This window comes from Bubalus kerabau, chromosome 8 (assembly GCF_029407905.1).
Source record: "Bubalus kerabau isolate K-KA32 ecotype Philippines breed swamp buffalo chromosome 8, PCC_UOA_SB_1v2, whole genome shotgun sequence".
Lineage (NCBI taxonomy): Eukaryota > Metazoa > Chordata > Mammalia > Artiodactyla > Bovidae > Bubalus > Bubalus kerabau.
The window spans coordinates 22,151,179-22,170,675 of NC_073631.1; the positions used below are offsets into that span (position 1 = coordinate 22,151,179).

At 40.8% G+C, this 19,497-nt stretch overlaps 1 long non-coding RNA gene across 1 annotated transcript; it reads right to left on the reverse strand.

Moving 5' to 3' along the window:
- Window positions 1-11,631: 11,631 nt before the first annotated feature.
- LOC129658503 (uncharacterized) lies at window positions 11,632-19,472 on the reverse strand. Its single transcript, XR_008717371.1, has 3 exons — window positions 19,373-19,472; window positions 18,584-18,722; window positions 11,632-12,060 (listed from the first exon to the last, which is right to left on the reverse strand). It is a non-coding gene; the product is annotated as an uncharacterized LOC129658503 (long non-coding RNA).
- Window positions 19,473-19,497: the final 25 nt, after the last annotated feature.

Sequence of the window (19,497 nt, forward strand, 5' to 3'; positions counted from 1 at the left end):
TGCACTTTCTATGTTTCAGATACTAGGGGGTGTAAAGATGAATGGGCATATATGCTCACAGAATTTACAATCTAGTTGAAGTAAATATATGACACAGAAACTGTAATACAGCATGTTAACTGCAATGAGGGTTTCCCTGGTGGCTCAGCTGGTAAAGAATCCGCCTGCAATAAGGGAGACCTGGGTTCAATCCCTGGGTTGGGAAGATCCCCTGGAGGAGGGAAAGGCTACCCACTCCAGTATTCTGGCCTGGAGAATTCCAGGGACTGTATAGTCCATGGGGTCGCAAAAAGTCAGACATGACTGAGCGATTTTCACTCACTCACTCAACTGCAAATGAAGCGAGTAGGTTTAAAGTATAGGAGAAGGCAATGGCACCCCACTCTAGTACTCTTGCCTGGAAAATCCCATGGATGGAGGAGCCTGGTGGGCTGCGGTCCATGAGGTCGCTAGGAGTCAGACACGACTGAGCGACTTCACTTTCACTTTTCACTTTCATGCATTGGAGAAGGAAATGGCAACCCACTCCAATGTTCTTGCCTGGAGAATCCTAGGGATGGGGGAGCCTGGTGGGCTGCCGTCTATGGGGTCGCACAGAGTTGGACACGACTGAAGCGACTTAGCAGCAGCAGCAGCAATCAGAAAATACACACACACTGATATTCTAAACTGAGAAATACATGCCCACTTTTAGCTTCTTAATTCAGCTGAAGGAATCTACCACACAGACATCATCCTAAGCTTTTCTCAGGACAAACTAAACAATGTTGTAAAATCATAAACTAATCGTGGGGAAAATGGTCTGGAGGGGAAAAGAAATCATGATGGAATTTTTAGACTGCCCATTTATGAAACGCATCCTCTATTCATTCCTCAGAGGTTTCCTGCTTCTCCAATTAACATTTCAATAAAAATCAGTTTTCCAAATCTGTTCATTGAGAAAAAAAATTCCTTCTGTATATAGTACAAGAAACAATTAGGTTTGGGTTGTTCACAAAAACGTATTAGGAAATTTTGATGCAAAACGTAGCAGCTATCAATGAGTAAAGGGAAAGCTCTTGACGTCCTCAATGGCCAGTAGATTTTTCCTTTCTATCCTAAGGTCTTCCACGCTTGTCAATTCCATTTACTTTCAGTTATGTCACATGAATAAGTCAAATGGAAAAACAATAGATATGTGCATGCTAATTATGTTATTGAAAGACAAATAGATCCAGCAGATTAAACTGAACAGAATAAGTAAGTGTGCGTTTTTTTTGACTGTTTTAACAAACACTACCCAGATTTACTTAAGCAGCAGTATAAAAAGAGAGCAAAAGGAATTCCATAGGTAAATCTAGGATTATGTTCAAATTATGAAATTAAAAATAAAGAGCCCCAAAGTTATAAAACATTTTTCTGTTCTCTAATTTGATATTGGGGCCCTCTAGAAAGGCTATGGTTTTTCCAGTGGTCATGTATGGATGTGAGAGTTGGACTGTGAAGAAAGCTGAGCGCCGAAGAATTGATGCTTTTGAACTGTGGTGTTGGAGAAGACTCTTGAGAGTCCCTTGGACTTCAAGGAGATCCAACCAGTCCATCCTAAAGGAGATCAGTCCTGGGTGTTCTTTGGAAGGACCGATGCTAAAGCTGAAACTCCAGTACTTTGGCCACCTCATGCGAAGAGTTGACTCATTGGAAAAGACTCTGATGCTGGGAGGGATTGGGGGCAGGAGGAGAAGGGGACCACAGAGGATGAGATGGCTGGATGGCATCACCGACTCAATGGACATGAGTTTGAGTGAACTCCGGGAGTTGGTGATGGACTGGGAGGCCTGGCGTGCTGCGATTCATGGGGTCGCAAAGAGTCGGACACGACTGAGCGACTGAACTGAACTGAACTGAGAATGTGAACTCTTCCTTGCTTACCAGAAGACTTTGAACTTTGCTTGGCGCCATCTGCTGGATGCTATGAAGGTTTGCATGTGCCCTGGAAACGGATCTAGAAACACATCCAGATTCTCATGTCATGTCTCTTGTGCTACCGAACAAGGCAGAGTATCTCCTTCTGGTCTATAGCATTTTCCTGTGAATATGTTTTATCTTCCATCTTCACAGCCAGAAGAATGAAAGATTAGGTAATTTCCACCTATATTTTTCAAATCTGATATGCATAAAATATGGCCTTTGCCAACAGGTGAGATTTAGGGACAATAAGTAAAAGCAGAGACCTGATCCTCTCCATGACATGCTTATTTGAGGGGTTATGTCCTCAAGCAAGGGGCAAAAAAATAGTCAGATAATCTTATCTACTAAAGTCTTATTTTATTTTTGTGTATTCTATAAAATATCTTATAAAGATATCTACATTAGATTTATTCTAACTAAGAAGTCTATGTGATATAACAAGGGTAAAGAAAAAAGGAATTGATAAAATAATGGATATTTAAAATACTCAGTTTATGGAAAGATCATCACTTGAAATTAGGGTTGATAGTTTCTTCATTTTTATAGGGTGACTGACTGACTTTGAAGTCAAACCATTATCCAAACACCTTACGAAATTCTATCAGAGTGGGATGAATTCAAAGACTATTTCATCATTACAAACAAACCAGACCAAATAAGCAAAGCTGCAGAAAAATGCCCAAAGAACTTTCTCTCATTGGATGAACTTTGTGAGGTCTTTTTGATCATGGGTTAACTATTTGGTGTATTTCAGATTTTGAAATTGCTGGAGCGTTCCCATGGGAAAAAATATAGCCATTATTTTTGTAGTAAAGATTTTTCATTTCTTACTTTACCCTTTTGCCATTATGCATGCATTATGGTGCTTGCGGTGGTGTTACCTGTATTTCTAACTATACTTTAAACCTAAAAAACTATAATACTTTCCATCTAGCCAACAAACCCTACTTCAGCAAGTTAGGAAAAGAAGTGTATTTGAAACACTGAATCCTTCTCTTGCAAACTGTGGGGTTTCACAGAAAACACTGAGCCAAATAGAAAGGCAGCATTTTATTCTTTTATATAGAGAATAAAAGGTCAGCGGGATTGCAGCATAGGGAAGTGCAAAGGTCTAGAGCTGAGGGACATACAAAACTGACAGCTTGCTGCAGTCTGGTTATGCAAGATCAGTTGCTCAAAAACAGATCTGATACATCTCACATTTACTTCTTGTCTGTCACTGAGGTTGGCCACTCTAACAGATGCAGATGACAAAAGGAAGGCAACTGTAACAAAACAGAGCCTTGCATCTCAGGGAAGCCTCTGTCATTGCCCTCTTCATTTACACTCAGCACTGTGTCCCATTAGAGAAGTCTTCCGGGCACTGCTTTATCTCTGAGCCAAGTCAATCCAGTAAAGAGAGAGTTCTATGAGACTTGGGGGAGATACAAAAAAAATGTGCATGAGTAACTGACATGAATAACTTAAAACTCTTGAATGAGGCCAATTCTAAAAGACATTTGTTATTACAAGAGCCCTTAACTTATTTAGGAAAGTAATGACAAGAGAAATATAGGAAATAAATTTCATTATCACTATGAAAACAGCTGTCATTTGCAACTTTTAATATGTAGTCATGGTTCCTTAGAGGTCTCTTTATTTGTACCAGCAAATGATGGCAATGGAAATTTGTCCCTTCCTTCACTAGATTTGTACAGTAGGCCCTCATTATTTATTTATTTTGTATTTGTGAATGTTGGGGAACATGGAAATCTATATTTTTAACAAGCTTCCCAGGTGATCCCTATATTAAAATATTTTAGAACACAGACCTAAGCTCCAAAAGCAGATGCTTACCCTCTGGCAAGCTGTGGTCAAATGGGAGCATAGGCACAGCCCCCTTTTACTTTCCCTATTCCTCATTTCAGAGGTAAACACTCATAATGTCTGGGCTTTGCTCCATCTGTGAACCTCGGGCAGAAAACAGATAGAACACTGGAAGGTGCTCTTCTTGGGAGTCGTTATAGATACTCTGGAGCTCATCTTTGGGAAGCCTTGAAGAGGAGGTATGAAGCTGCATTTAGTCCCCAGCTGCTGCAGTCTGCTCTGTCTGACTATGGATCACGATGTTTACATTTTCAAGGCTCTCCTTCTTGAAGACAAATGGGAACAATCCCAGTATAGTCAGCTCACCCATCAGCCCTTGCATGGCCCTCCAAAATGCTCCCTCTAGCCTTCACCTCTAGCCGCCTCTTTTACCACTTTCCCTTCCTTTACTTTGCCCTGGATGCATGGGTCTGCTAGTTTGCCCTTGCACAAGGAAACCTATTCCTGCCACATTGTCCTTGCACCTGTATCTGGATCTTCATATACTTGGTGAGAGATCTCACTTGATTTAGTTCTTTTCTCATATGTTACCATACCAGGCTCCTCTGTCCATGGAATACTCCAGGCAAGAATACTGGAGTGGGTTGCCATTCCCTTCTTCAGGGATCTTCCCAGCTTAGGAACTGAACCCATGTATCCTGCATTGCAGGCAGGTTATTCACCATCTGAGGCACCAGGGAAGCCCATCTAGAACCCTACTAAACAAGAAAATACTTCAGAATGATCAAAGAAAGGGAAAACCATAGTCCCTAGTCTTGAGGAATAAACAGAATACAGAAAACCAATTGTTAATGCATCAGACAATGATGCATCACACAATTTAGGATTTATTGGCACAAGAGCTGTAATTATTAAGATACCTAGCAGGTTTCTCTGAGAAAGATGTATAGTAAAATGAATACAGAGCAGTGATTTAAAGGAAGATGTCAAAAGATAATTAATTTGAAAACAATGAGACTTGAAATAAATAACCAACAGGAAAAACTGATTTAAATAGGCACTTATACCAACTAACAATGCACCTATTCCACCTTCATTAAGATAATTGTTAGAAATATCTCCTTTGAGCCTGCCAGAGAGTGTTTTTATGGTTTTCTCATAACTTACTCAGAAATAACAAGAGAATTAAGCACTCATTTCCAGGCACTTAAAGTAATGAAAAAGGAATAGAGACTTGTTTGGTAAGTAGCAAGGGGCCAAGCGGAAATCGTGGCAGCAACTGCCCATACCCACAAGCTCTCAGCTGGGGCACCTCTCACTGGGTTCCACCAGACGGGTGAAGAAGGCGGGCTAAATGGTACCTTCTGGACTGACACTGGGTGATGACAGGTCCTCTTACAGGACCCCTGTTCATGAGGCAAAGGAGGGGGCACAGTGCAGCCAAGCTGGGCTTCTAGGTGCAGGTATATAGCACGTCATCTACAGCAACCTCGGTCTGTGATATAAAAACCTCCCTATCCCAGCTCCTGAGTATCAGAGATGTGAGTTTATCCCTCAGTGATTATGCACTCTTAAGAACTACTCAGTAAAGTGGGAACTCAACTGATTTACTTATGAGGACAAAGTTCAATAAGACTTAGGCACCCTGTGCTCAATCATTTTTCATGGCTAGGTTGTACTCATTATTTCAGAAGCATCTCAGATTCACCATAAATTTTAAACAAAAACAAATTCAAAATCCAGAAATAATATATCCAGTATGGTTTTTCTTGCCTTTTATAGTGAATTAACTCTCCATAATTAGGCTGATCCCAAATTTTCTCACTTCCCCAGGTAGAATGTCACAAATAAAATCTTGAGAAACCCAGTGTGCATCTATTAATCATTGCTTACATTTTGGGGTGGCCAAACATAGCTTATGGGATAACTGACTGGAACCTGCAACTTCAGTTTTCACATACAAATTTTCTCAGAAAACTTTTTTCATCTTACCTGACCTTCACAAAGTCCTGTCTGACTCTTTGTGACCCTATCGATTGTAGCCCACCAGGCTTCTTTGTCTATGGAATTCTCCAGGCAAGAATACTGGACTGAGTTGCCATTCCCTCCTCCAGGACTGACCTGACCCAGGGACTGAACTTGGGTCTCCCACATTGCAGGCAGATTCTTTACCATCTGAGCTACCAGAGAAGCCCATCACAAAGTACATGTATGCTCAATTAATTTTTAGGTTCGGTGATTTTTTAAAAGCCAGTCTCATTCATCTTTGACTTCATAAAATAAATGCTCAAGATGCCATATGGCAATCAAATAAATATTTAGGAATTGCTCTTCTTTCATTTATTTTTTGCTTTTATATATAAGTTTTTATGTTTTTGCTAGTCTGGTACATTAGTCAGTCTTTTGGAGCTAGCCTCAGAAACTAAAAAATCTTCTACCCACATGTACATATATGAGTATATTCATTGTTCCTTATTTTCAAAAGATCTACTGCATACTTTAGAGAGTCCTTGTGACTACTACTGCTAGCAGTATTTCAACTGGAATAATTGCCTTGAAATCATATAGGAAAATTATTCTGAAGGCCTGGAGATCATGGGATTAACTACAGAACTATGGCTTAGAAAAACAAACTGAGTTAAGGATAACAGTCTCTAACTGGAGTCTAACAGGGGTCTGAGCATATTGGCAAAGTCAGAATCATTTATAAATGATTCAATTGTTAGGAGTCTTGCGTTAAAGAAAATTTAGAACAATAAACACTGTGTGCAAAGGATAAAGCGGGATAAAGCCAATATACCACCTCAAAAAGCTTATTGTCCAATATGGGCAACTGACTTGGATAGATCGTACTCTAGTAAAATGCATTACATGGTGATTATCCCCAAATGAGGGATAAACAGGGTGCTATAAAAGGTAATCATTCTTAACAATGTAATTAGGAAACACTTTATGGAGGAGATGGCATTGGAGAAAGGCTTTAAAAGACAAGGGAATAAAAACTAAGGCTGATGGAACAGCTCTACTATCATATCCAGGTCAGAGACAATGAAGGGCTAAAGGAGGCCACAGGGAACAGAGACGAGATCAAAGTGTATTCAGGAATGGCCTGTAGCTTATGGGGCTGGTGTGGGGGTATCTATCACTAGACTTCCCATCCTTCTTGAAAGAAAATCAGAAGTCACTTCCTAATGCCAAGAATGGCAAACGTAGGACAAACAGGATGATTTTAGGCTAATTCTACTTAACTTTATATTTTACAATTCCATATTTCAATCCAGGAAGGTTTACTGATGATAACTGAAATTTTCTGGTCCCCAGTGATACTGTGAAAAGTTAAAGTTTCACATAATTGTATGGTATCCATTATGAACGTTCATTTCCTTCAGATTTTTTAATTGAGTAGGTGCTAATTGCTCTCTTCACACCAAGGTCCCAGATCACTGGTGGTTGCTCTCATTCATCAATAATGCTCACTGTATTGCAGTGAATTCATCCATGAATATTTTCTGAAAAACTCTATTAGGTTTCTCTTATTGCATTAGGAAGACGAGCCCCAGGAACAGATCTTTTGCCCGAAGTGCAATCATTAATTTTGTTCTTCTTGTTGAGTAGCTCTGATTCTTGCTTTGTAAATTCCCTATATTGTCTTAGATTTAACCACAGTCTGAGATGATATTTACAGGGGCAAGGTCCCCAATTGGAGGGCTCCATGCACTTCTAATATACTCATTGTAAGTATGTTGGTATGGATGGTCATCCCTTACTCATATAGAGAAATCAGGTCCTGTTTCTTAAGTACATTTAAAAGATAAACATCAGTGGAAGTGGAAAATAAAACTATTCTTCAACAGGCCATATGGCCGTTATGACATAGTGTCAAGGAAGAGCACAAATTCAGGGGCCTGCCAGTAAGACATTGCTTCAGGGTAAAAACAGTGGTTGTTAAGTCCCTTTGTGAGACTTTTGAAATGATTAGTGAACTTACTAGCTCCTTTCACATGGACAAAAGAGTTCCCACAAAGATTAAGGTCTTGGTTCTGTAGAAGCCAGGAACCTCTGAAGTACCTGTAATTGAGTCTCCAGAGAGAGGCATATCTCAGAAAGAATCTCGGGTGTCACATATTTTGGTGCAAAAATGTTTGGAACTTACAACATTTTTAAAAGAGCCATATTGGAAAAAGCATCGCCAGCCAAACTAAAAGATGAAATCATATGAGACATAGAAAGGTCTTGCAACTCCCATATTTCCTCAGGTAGGAATCAGTGTGCAAAAAGTACTCATTTTTTTAGTGCAAGTTCTTAGTATTATTTTATCCCATTGCCGTTCTATCTCTGTACATTGGATATGTGCTGGACAGATAACCTGTCTTTTTATTATAAGATCTCTGAACAAAGAAGAGCTATGTTTAGCCTGATGTAGATCACAAGGTCCTAGACTTTGAACACGATGCTGTGACTAAATGAGACTTTTGAGGGTCTTGGGATGTGGATTAAGGTGTTTTCTATATGGGAAGGATATGAATTCATATAAAAAGAGAGTTGAGAGTAATAGTCTCTGTGATTGTTCAGCAAAAACTCCCCCCTCCCTCCCTCTGCCTGATTGATGCGAGGCTTGGCCGTGTGCTTTGTCTTGGCCAGCGATGTTGGTGGAGATTACACAAGCGCGTGCTTGTAATGTGCTTGTGTGGCGGTGCTTCTGTCACTGCCATAGGAAGAGCATGTCGTAGGGAGCCTGCTGTTTCCAGGAGGAAGGACATGTGTGGATCAGAGCTTGATCAGCTTCCCCTCGCACCTGCAGCTTCAAGGTGTCACCTCAGTCAACTTCAGACATACAAGAGTGAAAACTCACTGCTCTCATGCCACTGAATCTGGGGTATAATTGTTACATATCAATAGCTGATTGATATGATTCTATATCCTAAGCACCAAGCTGAGCGCTTCATCATTTATCAACCTTGTGAAGCTATAATTAGCTTCATTCTGCAGGAAATTGGAGTTTAGAGAAGTTCAGTAAGTGTAGAGACGGTCCTGTCTGGTTATAAACCTTTTTGCTTTAACCTTATCCATAACTTTCAATGTTTTAGAAAATTCAGGTTTGATCATTTTCTCCCACTTCCTCATACCTTGCTGTTCCCCTGCTTTTGTATGAAGACACTTAGGGGTTAGGACAAGAAGTCTTTCTCTCCACCCACTGCTGCTTTTGACCTGAGTAGAGATGACGCTCAGAGAAGGCAATGGCACCCCACTCCAGTACTCTTGCCTGGAAAATCCCATGGACGGAGGAGCTTGGTAGGCTGCAGTCCATGGGGTCACGAAGAGTCAGACACGACTGAGCGACTTCACTTTCACTTTTCACTTTCATGCATTGGAGAAGGAAATGGCAACCCACTCCAGTGTTCTTGCCTGGAGAATCCCAGGGGCTGCGGAGCCTGGTGGGCTGCCGTCTTTGGGGTCGCACAGAGTCAGACACGACTGAAGCGACTTAGCAACAGCAGCAGCAGAGATGACCCTAACCAGGACTGGCCCAAAATCCCAGTGGTAAAACTGGCAAAAGTTGATCTGAAGCCTTGCAATCACCCCTACTTTATGTTGCTGTTTCTTTTTCCAGTGAAGTATACTACCCCTACTTTCAAGTACATTTTTTTTTAATTTCTGGATCCTTCTCAAGAAAAGAGATTTGAAATATTTATTTGGTGAAAGAAACTCGTCAGTACTGTGTGCTCTTGATCCTAGCTACTTGCATTTTAATCTTATCTCTAAATGAAGATAGTGAGGGCTGGAGAGAACCTCTTGAGCCCTGAAATACTGTCATAAGTCAGTCTAGCTCTGCAGTGCAGGAAGGAAAGAGGTTAAAGGAAGGAAAGAACAAAATGTAGACTTGAGCTCACTTTAAGTGCTAGACTCTCTACATGTGTTCTGGTGTACCTTGCCACCTAGACAGAGACTGCCCTATGGAAGACATGTTACAATGTGCCCCTTTCAGCTTCCATTGAGTTCCTGGACCCATTTCCAGTATGTGTGTGTGTGGAGGGCTTCCCGCATAATACCAAGCAATTCTAGAACACCAGCAGAATGTCTGAGAACTCAAATCTGAGACTATTTGTGGATGAAGACCAAATATGTATTTCTAATAAATCACAATATCACAGTCTACTCTGAAAAGTTGGACCTTGGCTGAGATAGTCAGTTAGGGTTCTTTCTCTTGCAAGCCTTCTTACCAGGCGAAAATGACTTACAATTCTTGGGGGAAAGTCCTTTTAACTGTTTTATAGCAAACTATGTTTTACATGGAGTGGATTTCACTTTTAAATTTCTAGTTTTTTCTCTACTAAGGAAACTGATATTAGACAAGGAAAAAGTTTCTCCAAACCTCATTTGGGATAGAATTTTTTAAGGCTGTGTAATTCATGACTTTCTTCTATGAAGATAGTAGCAAGGCTAATAAAATACTAAGCAATTTTCTAATAAAATTTATGGGAATTAATGGGACTAAAATTTGTTCTTGGAAAACCTGTCCCCCGTTTTTTCAAGAGTCTAGTGATCTTTTGCTCTTTTCTTTTTGTATTTGATCTGATGAAGACTATTTCACATTTTTCTGTTTCTAAAAATGTCACTGTACATAAGTAAGTGTATAAATGTTAGTCACCCAGTTGTGTCTGACTCTTTTTGACCCCATGGACTATAGCCTGCCAGGTTCCTCTATCCACGGAATTCTCCAGGCAAGAATACAGGAGTGGGTAGCCATTCTCTTCTCCAGGGGATCTTTCCAACCCAGGCATCAAACCTGGGTTTCTTGCATTGCAGGCAGATTCTTTACCATCTGAGCCATCAGGAAAGCCCCAAAATGTCACCACTAAGACTGAATCTTTAAATTAGCCTACTGATTAAATTGGCCTCCTAACAACAAAACTGTAACCAAACATTTGACTGCATGTATAAACACCAAGATTATAATGAAACACATATCTATAACTAAATTTCTAATATTAAAAAAATATTTTAGCATTCAGTTCAGTTTAGTTCAGTTGCTCAGTCGTGTCCGACTCTTTGCCACCCCATGAATCACAGCACGCCAGGCCTCCCTGTCCATCACCATCTGGGCCAATTCTTCCTCTCCTTGTGCTGCTTGAGGCTACTTATCCTTTTTATGGTTCACCCTGTTCTTTTCACAGGCCAGTATATCTTGGTGTGGATGGGGGCTGAATTCAGCCCTGGTGGACCCCCCATTACATGATAATATTTGCAACATGCCTAGCATGAAATACTTAATCAATGTTAATTTCTTTCCTCGTTTACTCTGCCATTCCTCCCTTTTTCATTCACTCTGCTCAGAGCAACCGATTACTGTCAACAAGCTTTAGGGCAAGAAGATTTCGCCCCCAAACACTAGTCCCTTATCCTCACTGTCATAAAATTTCACAATTTCCACTCTAAGTACTGCCTGTATGTTTTTAACAGAAGTTTGTTCTTTGAGTATCCACCATTAATCATAGAATGATTTACTTTCTCTTGTGTGGCTGACCCTGCAGGTTGTTCTCTATTGAAATTGAACGTGCTTGTTCCTGTCCTATGGGTGGACGTTGCATCAGTGTGGGCATGAAACAGGAGTGGTGTTTTGTTCTAATCCCTTCAACCCAAAGAACAACTTCATGGCTGAGGTCAAGCTGAGTATGGTGTCCTCCCCCCTGGGCAGAGACGTGGCTACCAGGACACTTTCTGTGTGACATCATTAAAGCCTACCCCTGACAGCAGAAACCCAAGGTTGTCCCTTTCCTATTTCATGCCCCCTATGGTGTGGGCAGGCTAAAAAAATCACACTTTAAGCACTGCTGGAAATCTGAAACATGGGGACAAGTATCTTTATTTTGTAGGGGGGAAAGCAGATTCTCAAAGAGACTAGGTCAGTTTTCCCAAGGTCATATGGCTAGTGAGTGGAGGGGGGGAGTCCCACGCTGGCTGACGGTGGAGTCCATGTGCTTTCAGTATACGTTCCAGTACCTGTGATGCCAGGCATTTGCTTAAGGCCTTGCTAAGGAAAGTACAGGCTGCAGGTCAGCATCGCTGATGTCTCCTGGGAACTCGATGGCTGTGCGGAATCTCAGGTGCCACTCCACAATGCTGAATCAGGATCTTCCTTTTTACTGAGGTCCCCAAATGATTTGTATATGAATCAAATCAAAGTTTGAGAAGCATAGAGACAGGGCATAATAGGTAGCTACTAAATAAAGGCATGATGAGTATAAAAGTAATTTTTCAAATATGTAGGAGAGGTCAAGCAGTTCTGAAATCAGTCACTTGGGAGTTCTAGAAGAGACCAAAATAATGGATGGAAGGCAACATTCAAAGAGTAAAAGAGAAGAGCGTTATTCACTGCAACTGCTGCTGCTAAGTCGCTTCAGTCATGTCCGACTCTGTGCGACCCCACAGACGGCAGCCCACCAGGCTCCCCCGTCCCTGGGATTCTCCAGGCAAGAACAGTGGAGTGGGTTGCCATTTCCTTCTCCAATGCATGAAAGTGAAAAGTGGAAGTGAAGCCACTCAGTCGTGTCCTGTGTCCGACTCTTCGTGACCCCATGGACTGCAGCCTACCAGGCTCCTCTGTCCATGGGAGTTTCCAGGCAAGAGTACTGGAGTGGGGTGCCATTGCCTTCTCCATTCACTGCAAAGGGTGCTCCATGTCAGAGCATCAATACAATGGAACTCTAGGCACTAGGATTATAGGTAGTTTCACTTTTTACACTTTGCTTATCTATAACTTCTAATTTTTCTTTAAGGACATGAATTACTTGTATTAATTTTTCAAGTCAAGGAAAGTGAACTTTATCAGTTGTATTCAGTGTGAAATTCCCCTTCTAGAGCTGACTGAGAAAAGATTAGGCAGAGACACTCATTTAAAAATTGTCAGATAAACTTTTCCTTTATGCACTAATCTTTTATTCAACAGACCATCTAGCACACAGGTTTTGTGACAGGAAATCGTGGCTAGAAAAAGGACATGGCCCTACACTCATGGAGTTTACTGAGCGGTCACTAGATGCTTGTGAAGCACACAGGTCATTTCCTGTTACTCTGGCAAAGCAGAATGCTGACTTTCTTCTCTAGTCTATGGCCATACCACTCTGAATGCACTTGACCTTGTCTGACTTTCTGCTCTGGATGTGGTGGTTTTGCCATTGGAAGGATCCAAATGGCACACGTGCTAGGCAAGCATAAAGGAATCCTTGAACTTTCAGCTGGGAGAGCCTGGTGGACAGATGCAGAGACGAGAGGCAGTTCCACCTGGGCTCCCATCCTGGTTCTGTCAGTGACTCCCATGTGACCTTGGGCTAATTACTTAGTCTTTCTTATCTCTAGGTGTGTGTACTCAGTCCTGTCTGACTCTTTGCAACCCCATGGACTGTACACCTCCAGGCTCCTCTGTCCATGGGGATTCTCCAGGCAAGAAAACTGGAGAAATCTGAAAACTCCGTGCCTTCCTCTGGGGGATCTTTCTGACCCAGGGATCTAACCTGCATCTCTGACATCTCCTGCTTTGGCAGGTGGGTTCCTTACCGCTAGTGCCACCTGGGAAGCCCCAGGGAACCATAATAAACACTTATCTTGAAGAGAAGATGAAAACCACGTGGTACAATGTAGTTTTCCATAAAGAGTGTTAGTACCCACATTGCTGTCGCTTGGATACCCCTGTTTATATAAGGGCTGGATTGAGCCTACCTCCTTCCTCCTCAAATCTTTCTCTGGTAGGTTTTGGAAAAGCAGGACTTGAGCTCTGTGTACTCCTGAGTTGGCCCATACCACAGCTTGCTTCTCTGCTGTCTCCTCGCAATTGCTTTCCTTGCTATCATCTCCTGAAAGCTTCATGCACTGGGTGCCCCTTTCCTCACACCTCAGAGCATCCTTAGTGTAAAATCCCTAGTCTGACAGATGTTCACTGATGATGTGAGTAACATAAGGGGGAGCCCTGCAACCCAGCACAATCTGAATACATGACATGCTCTTTAAAAAAGATTCCCAGGTCTCATGGAGATTAATGCTTTCTTTCTGTCATTTTTGTCTGTAGGGTCTGCTGCCGCCATGCTACCAGTCTTTTTGACTAAGACCCTTTTCCTATCACCCCAGCCGCCTGAGAATACATCTGATTTCTTTATTATACAAAACAATTTGGCCTTCATCCAGATTAAGCTTCTGATCTACTTGTGCATATCTAAAAAGAAACTAATGACTTTTACTCAACGAAATAATCAACCCTTAAATCATTTCTTCTAGAATGTGAAAGTTAAGGCAGAAAACAGCTAGTAAATATCATAGAATACAAATATTGAAGTCCTCTTTGGAGTGAGACTTGCTTGTCCAGATAGGGTTGGGTGGTTGCCAGTAGGTGAATCGAATGTTAAGTGGGTTTACACCATAGGGGACAATCTACTCTAGAAGTGCTTGGACTGGGAAAAGGGAATGAAATGGTGAAGAACTGTTCTACCGCATGCCTCTCTTTCAAGTAACCGAAGAGAGCCCACTGAACATCAGATGTTACAGCGCCAGGGGTGTGCCATTTTTACCTATTAGCAGGCACAAGGGTAACCATCTTCTCAATATTAAGGATAAGACTTTCTGAAGAATACTGCCCAGATGAAAACATGCAGGAAATAGATATGTATGTGTTGAAAACTCAGTGGCAGAACTTAAGTAAAATTCATAGCGTGTGGGTTTCAGTCCTAACCTAGGGGCATACTGAAAAAACCCGATAGATTCCTTAGCTTATTTATTTCAGGTTACCTCTTAAGCCTTGAAGATTCTCATTTCTTCGTAAGTGGCAATTTCAATTTGAATAATTTTTTCAATAAAAATACCTTTATATTTGGAAATACATGAATAAAATATGCACATATTGAAATATTCAGGCATTAAAATTATTTTGTAGTGGAAAAAAATCAACTGTAACTCATTATCAAATACAGTTACTCCTGTACTATATGATGTATATCTTTCCAGATGATTATATATATTTGAGAGCTGGAGAGAGAAATGGGATGAGGGAAGAGAGAGAAAGAAAGAGATAAAGACAGAGAAACAAAAATAATGTATTTGTTTATGCATTTTTTTATACTTACAAAATGAAACCATACTATACGTGTTTCTTTTAACATGTCTTTTTTACATCTCACAATATTATGGCATCTTTTCTTGTTAATAAATATACATGTAAATCATCTCATTTAATAACTACATAGCACTCCATTATATGAATGTACAGCCATATGTTTAGTTCATTTCCTATTCATGGATATTTGGATTATTTCTACTTTTTGCCTTTTGTAAACAATGCAGGTGTTATGGATTAAATTATATACCCACCCCCCCACCCTCCAAACACATTCACATATTGAAGTCCTAACCTCCAATGTGACTATATTTGAAGACTGGGGCTTTAAGGATGTAGTGAAGGTTATAAGGATGGGTCCCTCACCCAGTAGGACTGGTGTCCTTAAGAAGAGGTAGAAGTGTCAGCGATCTCTCTCTCTTCATGCATACATGGAGGGAAGGTCAATTGAGGACACAGTGAAAAAGCAGCCATCTGCAAGTGAAATCTAAGAAGAAACCAAATCTGCAAAACCCTTGATTTGGGTTACTAGCCTCCAAAATTATGAGAAAATAAATTTTTGTTGTTTAAGCACTGGATCTGTGGAGTTCTATTATGGCAGCCATAGCAAATTAAGACCATTGTCATCCTAACGGATTTGAGGTGGTATCTCATCATGGTGTTAATTGTGCATTTTGAATTTCCCTAGTAATTAGTGATGTTGAGCATCAAATGCACAAAATTTTAAGCTTTTGATTTGTATTAACAATCTGTTCTCTAGAAATATTATACTAATTAAAGCTCTTAACATTAGTGCCTCATTTGCCCTCTCTAACACCCATAGGTAGTATTTATCATATAACTTTTGAACAACACTGATTACAGATATGGAAAATGCTACTGTAAGCTCTTTGATTGCAGTTATAAGTTGCTACATTTCTTCACTATCATATACGGACTGAGCAGGATAGGCACTAAAAATATGCTTACTGATCTGAAAGCTACATTTTCAAAAGTATAATCTTTAGAATAACTTATGTGAAAGGGCTTCCCTAGTGGCTCAGATGGTAAAGAATTTCCCTGCAACGCAGAAGACCTGGGTTTGATCCCTAGATTGGGAAGATCCCCTGGAGAAGGGAATGGCAACCCACTCCAGTATTCTTGCCTGGAGAATTTCATGGACAGAGAAGTCTGGCAGGCTATAGTCCATGGGTATAGTTGACCTTTAGAATGATTGCATGAGGTTAAATAGCCAATCTGATTCTTTTAAATCTGCATTCTCTCTGCCTCTCGTAAGACCTCCTATTTCTAACACCCAAGTGTTTTCACATGATCTCTCATCTCCATACAGACTCTTTGATGATATTTAAGTTTACTTACTAATCTTTAGTTCATTTCACTTTCCTTCTGTTAACATAATCTAACAAATAACAGTTATTTTTTACAAGAAAGACAGAAAAGGAGGGTAGGAAATCATGTTTTTAATTGAGGAAGCTCACATCTCTTGACCAAGAGAACTCACTGACATGTTGCACTGTACCCTTCCATCACAGTTAACATTTCTCTTTCTCTATCCGATTAACTTTAAAGTAACAACTCTACCAGTAAATTCTACTAATAATATGCTCTTCAGTGAGAAAGTAAATCTTGCTTGAATAGTCTTCCACTCATGTTTTGCCCTTTCAATCTCTGGTTTTAGTGACTTTTTTTTTGCTTATCTCTTACTTTTTAATAATATGATTGATAGAAGAAGAAAATGTTCAGGTTTGGACCATATCTGACAGAATGTCCTGGCTTGGGTGAAAACTGCTTGGAGATTGCCTTCTCACTGAACTCTGGATCCTACCTTGACTTTTTGTGCTTTTCTAATCAAGACAAAGAAGAAGCAGTCAGTCTCTCACTTTTCTGGGAATATAAAATAAATATATAAAAATTCACATGTTCTATTGGAATGAAAAGGAAGTCACAAAATGGTTCAGCCTGCAGGCACACATAAAAACACAAAAAATAGAACAGGAAGCAAACATAATCTTTCTAGAGGGCATTTAGAGAATCATCATTATCTACCTTTCCACAGATAAGAAAAGGAATGGACACCTCATATAGGTGGAACCATGAAGCATTTGTCTTTCTGAGACTGGTTTATTTCACTTGGCATAATATCCTTAAGGCTATTTATGTCATTGCACATTGAAGAACTTTTTTTTAAAAGGCACAATAGTGTGTATGTATATAAGACATATCGGAGAAGGCGATGGCACCCCACTCCAGTACTCTTGCCTGGAAAATCCCATGGACGGGGGAGCCTGGTGGGCTGTGGTCCATGGGGTCGCTAAAGAGTCAGACACAACTGAGCGACTTCACTTTCATTTTTCACTTTCATGCATTGGAGAAGGAAATGGCAACCCACTCCAGTGTTCTTGCCTGGAGAATCCCAGGGAAGGGGGAGCCTGGTGGGCTGCTGTCTATGGGGTCGCACAGAGTCAGACAGGACTGAAGTGACTTAGCAGCAGCAGCAGCATATATAACATATATATACCTCTTTTACTAATTTATCTATGAACACCTTATATTTTTTGAACCACATTTGTTTAATTCTATTGATTTAATTCATTTTGCTTTTACCACAGAGCAGAATCACAACATATCATTCATCCCAAATTTCTCCCTCACTTTACTATAGCAAGTTTACCTCCTTATGGGACTGCCCATGCCATCCTAAAATTTTTCTAAAATTTTATCCTAAATGTATCTTTCTAAAATTTTTATTTCTTTATACATGGCGCTAACATCTAAATGTTCCATATTCTTCTCATTTTTTACCTAGTTAAAATTTTCCTGTGAGGTGTCTTCTGAGAAATTAAGAAGAAAAAAGTGGAAAAAAATACTTTGGGGAGTGAATGATGGGAGATTATTAGAAGAGGCCAAAGAGTCTAAGCTTATTTGATATAACAGGTCTAACAAGCAAAACTCCAGATTAAAAAATTGGCATGTGAATGTGTTGGGGGTGCTTGAGAGAAGAAAGTGACAAAGAAAACAAATCTATAAGAAAAATCTGTGAGGGATAGCAAGGTAAATCCAGGTGAGTCAGAACAACTAAGCAAAGCTTAGTTTATCAACACGACAGAGGCTACAGGAGGGCAGTCTATAGATTAAAAAAAAATGAACAAAATGAACATTTCAGGTATTTTATGTTGTAATGTACAGTTTCTTAAGGTATTGATTTTATTTAATAGTCAGATTTCATGAAATATTACTAAAATGAAGAGGTTTGAACTAAAAAAATTCGCTCTGTGACATTTGTAGAGTGTCAAGCCGCCATTATATGTAATGAGGTATATTTAGGCATATTATTTAAAACATAATGGATTATTGGCTGCTCTATGGAGATATTCATAATGAGTTGAAGCTGTTGGCATGGTTTAATGAGATTTTCTATTTTTCTTCCATTCATTCAGCTTTTAATAACACCAGGGCCTGTTTTTTTTATTTCAGTAGGCTGGCAACAGTCCTTAGAAAGGAAAAATGCTGCAAGGCTGCTTCAGTCTTAAAGTACTGTTGCAAATTTTCTTAAGCATTTTAGGATCATCTCTTTTATTTAGTCCAGATTCCTCTTTATCATGTTGCTGCTCTGTTTTCAAATGGTAATATTAAATTTCTGTTTGCCCAGATTGTTCCGGCTAAGCACTGTGCATGCCCAAAGCACAACTATCTGCAGAACAACCAACTACGAAAGAAACCCAGACTTACCAGGATAGAACTGCTGCTGCTGCTGCTAAGTCGCTTCAGTCAGTGTCCGAGTCTGTGCGACCCCATAGACGGCAGCCCACCAGGCTTCCCCGTCCCTGGGATTCGCCAGGCAAGAACACTGGAGTGGGTTGCCATTCCCCTAATGAGAAAAAGGAGGAACCACAAAGAGATGGCCAGGAGGAGCAAACTAGCGTGTGCGTGCTGTCCGCTAAATTGTGTTGGACTCGTTGTGATCCCATGGACTGCAGGCCGCCAGGCTCCTCTGTCCATGGGATTCTCCAGGCAAGAATACGAGAGTGGGTTGCCATTTCCTCCTTCAGGGGAACTTCCTGACCCAGGGATCCAACCTGCGTCTTCTGCATAGGCTGCTGCTGCTGCTAAGTCATTTCAGTCGTGTCCGACTCTGTGTGACTCCATAGATGGCAGCCACCAGGCTCCCCCATCCCTGGCAGGCAGAGTCATTACCATTGTGCCACCTGCGAAGCCCAAACTAGTGATATAATCAAGTCCTATACCCTCAGGTGGTGACCCACGAACTGGAATATAATTACTGTGCAAAGATCTCTCCCACAGGACTGGGAGTTCTGAGCCCCACATCAAGCTCCCCAGCCCAGACATCCAGCACGGGGAAGATGAGTCCCCAAAGCCAATTTGAAGGCTGTGCCGCTTAATTTCGGGAGTCCCAAACAACTGCGGGAAACGGACTTCACTCTTAAAGGCACACACTTCACTACACACACAGCGAGACCCATGGCGAAAGCAATGATTTGATAAGAGCCTGGGCCAGACCTAACTGCTGGTCTTGAAGCATCTCCCAAGAGCGGGACCTCCCAGGAGAACTGGGTCCTAGAGCTGCAGCTGCAGCCATATTTGGGAGCTCCTTCTACACGCGGGGAAACCGGAAGTGGTGGTAG